The sequence below is a fragment of the Anopheles aquasalis genome, chromosome 3, assembly GCF_943734665.1.
Source record: "Anopheles aquasalis chromosome 3, idAnoAquaMG_Q_19, whole genome shotgun sequence".
NCBI lineage: Eukaryota > Metazoa > Arthropoda > Insecta > Diptera > Culicidae > Anopheles > Anopheles aquasalis.
Window position 1 is genome coordinate 14,960,001 of NC_064878.1, and position 5,000 is coordinate 14,965,000.

Here is a 5,000-nt window from a genome sequence, read left to right on the forward strand (position 1 = left end):
ATGCATCTGCACGAGACAATGCATCGTTGGTGTCCTGCATGATGTTGGTGCACCCCTTTTCTGATGTCCGGGCTCGTTGTAACACAGGCGCAGATCCTGTTTTGTCATTTCTCGCTAAGTGACAATGTCAATCCTCATTATAAGCATGGGTTTACATGATAAAATGGGTTGATGCACTTGTTGAGGTAGACTTGTAGTGAATTCGATTTCATAATATAAATTGAGACAATTCGTTCGATCACTCGATAGCCATTCACTTGATTGCCGCATAGTCTTGACCAAATAAATAGAAATATAGATTACGTGTCACGGCTTTCTCCAAGGAATAGGATCCTAACAATGAGAAATTTGAAAAAGAACGTTCGTCTCACGCGTTCGCCAACCTTGATTTATGTGCGGCCAATTGTGGAATTCTAGTAAAAGATGAAGAAAAAACAAACGGAATGCTCCCTGCATAGTCGCTTCCATTTTTTTTTGTGCTTATTTGTCCAAATCAGTTTGAGTTATGGCCTCCCTCCGAAACTCTAGGTATTGTTTTTTTCCCCCGACTCTCTCCATCACTTTTCCACCGTCCCGCCCCGACTCCGAACACTTAATACTGACCATACTGGAAGGATAAATTGGCCGCCTGCAGCAACGGTGTTTGTCTGGATAACTTCGTTCCGAAGATATATTGCCCATCGCCACTGGTGCGCCCAAAGAGGTTGCCGAAAGTTAAACAAAGTAAAATTAATTTTTGCACAACTCTACCCGGAGGCAGTAGGCGTGTGTTTTCATCGTCATTTTCGTGTTTCGATACCAACCGCATTTTTGGCAACCTGGCGCCCCGAAACACGATCGAATTCCTTGACCTCTACTCGCTCAACGCGACACGCGACACCTCTGCTCATCACATTAATTATCTTTTAATCAGTAAAAGTGTCGTTACATTAAAATTTTAATTACAATTACCCACCGAGGAGCGATACTTTTCATCGCTTCCGTGCCGCGCCCAAAGTTCTTTCCCAAAAACGCTCCTCTCTCCCTCTTTTTCGACCAAAAACTTTGTCCTCCTCCACCTCCTGCTCGTTGTAGCGATCAGCAGCCATCACCTTTATACTTCGGCTACTTCTTTTCTGTCGCTGAATTTCCTTGGCTTTCGGTTCGCCTTCCGTTGCGCCTTCACCTTTAATAAGCCCTGACCGATGTTCGGGCCACTTGATGGCAGTTTTATTTGCGTCGCGTCTTTACGTACTGGCCTTGCTGCTGCCCTCCCCCTCGGGGGAAATGGTGGCGCCTAGGATCGTATAATCATTAGCTATGCATTAAAAACTGTCGCCCTTCGCGTGCGAAAGGCGAGCTTGTGGAAAGGAGCCGCGAGAAAAATACAATATTGCTGAATACAATTTAAAATAATCACCGCAGAACTTTGCTCCTTTGGCTCTTGGCTCTGTCGCTCTGTGTGACTTTAGGTGTCTGGCCAACCAAGACACTCTAGGCCGGTGGTCCCTCACACCGAAGGCGCGCCAGAACTCTCGGAGGAAAATTATTCTTTATTGTATTTTTGCGGCGCTAGGGTCACCGGCACATCGCGCACTCCGCTTCAAGTTGAAGAGCGGACCCTTCGGATTGGAAAAATAAAATCGCCAGTAACGAATCGCCGGCCACACAACCGGAACACCGCGTACGGTGTGGTGTGGTGTTCCATTTCCGCTCCGGAAACGCGCACAGTTAGCATATAAATGTAAGATTTATAATTTTTAAATTAGATTACAGATGAGAAAAATGAAACCACCACCAGGACTGGTTGGAGGCGCGAGGATGCGAGGAACAATAAAAAAAACAGAGAAGCAACGAAAGGCCAATTCGTTGGACATAAGGTCGTAGAGTGGAAGAGCAAAAACCAAATCGAAAAAAAAACTCCTACATGACGCTGGAGTGAGGGTGCCAGAGAGGGAACGAAACCAACAGCAAAAAAAAACAATAAAATATGATCATGCTCTGAGAGGAGGCGAAAAAAAATGTGATGCCCACCAACCGGATGGCCAACTTGCAGCTCGGCAGCCATCAGCCACAACAAATGGGCGAGAAACTGTAACCGATGATGATGGAAACACGGCTCGGCACTGGCAGGGGCTGAGGGGTTATGTCTTCATTATTTTTTCCGCATTTAGTTTCCTGTTCCGGAAAGGATCCTCGTGCCCGGCCAGCCAGCCAGCGAAGGGTGAAGCGAACCGCCCGGAGGAGTGATGATCATGAACATGAGCTGCGGGAGGATTGCAAGGCCATTCCTCCTTCACGCCACGCCACGCTAATAACAACACATGGTGCGCGGAAGCGAGTGGGTTTTTGGGAAAGCGCCGGAACCGACGCAACGCTTGCTACGACCGGATTGAATTACGGTTCTACAACCGGAATCCGGTTGCCCGGAATGAATGTGGTAAGTTGGTGGTGGTGGGGCGGAGAGAAAGAAAAAAAGTGGAAAATTCGTTTTAATATACTCACACTCCACTCCGGATGGTCATTTACTGCGCGAGAATCAAATGAATCTTCTCTCTGTGTGTATGGAAGCGTAGGTGAGTAAATTATCCTGTCTGTTTCTTTTTTTTTTTAGCCAAGTATCCTCCAGACCTCATCAGACACTCTTCTTGGAAAATACTTAATCAACGTGCATTGGTTTGGTTGTAGCTGGAAGAAGAAACGTTTGTCCAACTTGTACAATTATCCTTTGAATACTGTCTTGATAAAATGGCAACCAAATTGTTCCACGCCTTATCACAAAACCCCTCGACTTCCATGGCACAGTTCGTCGGAAAAGAAAATGATTCCTCGTTAGGCACGTTACAATCAATTTAGAAATCTCCAAAAGCCAAAGACACCCACAATCGAGCCCGGAATCTGGTACAAAAGAAGGCGCTCAATTCCTTAAAATGAGGTCTGTGATGGGCCAAATATTCGACAATTCTCGCACTAGTGACCGGTATTCGACCTAACGAGCGCTTAACGGCTGCACCACCACAATCAACGAGATAATTCCATTTTAGTCCACCATATTTGATTACTAGCTTTTTGGGCCGATTATCGAGGGCAGAAGGTGACACTTTAGATTCCAATCTACCTTGGCCAGACGGGCTCATGCGAACTTTCTGATTGTAAATTATTAATCACTTGCGTATGTATCGTAGCGTAATGCAAGACACTTCCCTCCATGTACCATAGATTGGTGGGGTGGGTAAGTGAAAAGCCACAAGTCGACAATCAAGGCGAACGGCGAACACTCGGACCAGCAGCCTTGGAACCGCCAGCCCAGCAAACGACCGGAGGATCTCCACTCCTCCGCGAGGACAATAATTGAATTAATATTCAAATGTGAACAGTTTGTCGCTCGTTTCGCTATCGATTGTGTGGTTTCGTGTCGAGGATGCTTTCCCGGTTGTCCTTCCTTCCTTTCTGCACAATGTTACATTATTGCTCCAAAGCGATTCCAAACGCTGGGATTCACTTTCCCGCAGGCAGAACAAGTGAATAAATAATATTTATTGATATAAATTTCGCACCATTCATCGGAGAGCAATTCATGGTTGGTGGCGATTCCGGCGCGGTGGGCCCATAACATCGTTACGCTACTTCGCTACGTTTCGTGCTGCAGCAGAAACCAAGGGCCAGTTCTGCAGGGTGCAATGCATTGTAGGGTGTTCGTATGACCCTTGCCCTACTGCTGCTGGTGCCGCAAAATGCACTCGCCCGAAAAGGGGTTCCGTAATCGATCGGGCGTGAGGGTTTGCGACGATGGTGACAGATGGGGAGGCATGCAAAATTTTATGACCGCGAAGAATCGCATCGCATTCTGGCGAATCGAACCGGGCACAACAACTGTTGAAGGATGGTTGGTGGCGACGGAAGACAATCAGGCATCCGATTCAAGCGGCCACAACTGGCGCACTTGCTGTTGTTTCGAGCTTTGGCAAGGCGGTGATGAGGTTTGAGGTACAGAACATATGGTAGCATACTGGTAAAGAGAATCTAGTTTAGTGAAATACGTGGAAGAGTGTTTTTTGCAGACTTTTTCTTCAAGAACACACCAGCTGATCATTCCTGTAAACTTCTTCACAACTCAATGATTACTAGATGGTTGCGAAGGTAGCTTAAAATCTTATAAAGCAGTAATGGTTACAGAGGGCCCCTATGTAAGGTCCTTTATCACGAATCAGCCGAACTGCTGATTGAACGTTTGATGCCCCAGTGATAGAGCGTAGGTTCTGGCACGATTAGCCATTCCCCTTATTGGTCTCGGTTGGATAGTTTTGGGGCCGAAATCGGCAATTCCTGATTGCCGGCAACGACGTGCGAATGGTTCGTGTGCCGCTGCTTACACATCAATCTTCTCCGCAAATAAGAAGCACTCTTTGGCAAGATTCCTATCAATAGATACGGTAATAACCATAATCATCACCATCTCTCGCCGAAATGCCGCCAAATGCGATCACTTCCTTCACGGGGAAGAAAGGGTGACTTCAGCTGCTCCTTCGTCAACAAACCCGTAATCGAACCCGAAATCGAGTGGAAGCATCGACGACGTGCCCTTAAAATAAAGATGTTTCGCCAGCGCCTGAACTGAAGCGACGCACGCAAATACATTTCGCTTAGGAGGAAGGAAGCGCAGGCCCGAGACATGGGACAATGCGTCCATCCGAACGCTGACGTCCGCAGGATGCCAAATGTATGCGAATTCTACGGTAACGGCACGGTGACTCCCCGCAGGGATTTCGTCTCATACGAGCGCCGGGGGTGTGGTGGTGGCAGTTTGCACAAGATGGACTTGAACCACCAGCACCGTTGCTCATCCCGGGGAACTCAACATCTCGCACCGCGCATCTTCTGCCGCAAGATGTCGAGAGGGCGAGCGCGCTACGGAATCACTTCAGCACTTCCTATCTTCCGGAGAGGGAACGGATTTCGCATAAAGTGGGCGACATCGCAATGCTGCTGCTGCTGCTTTCCGGACAGCCTCGGGACAGAGG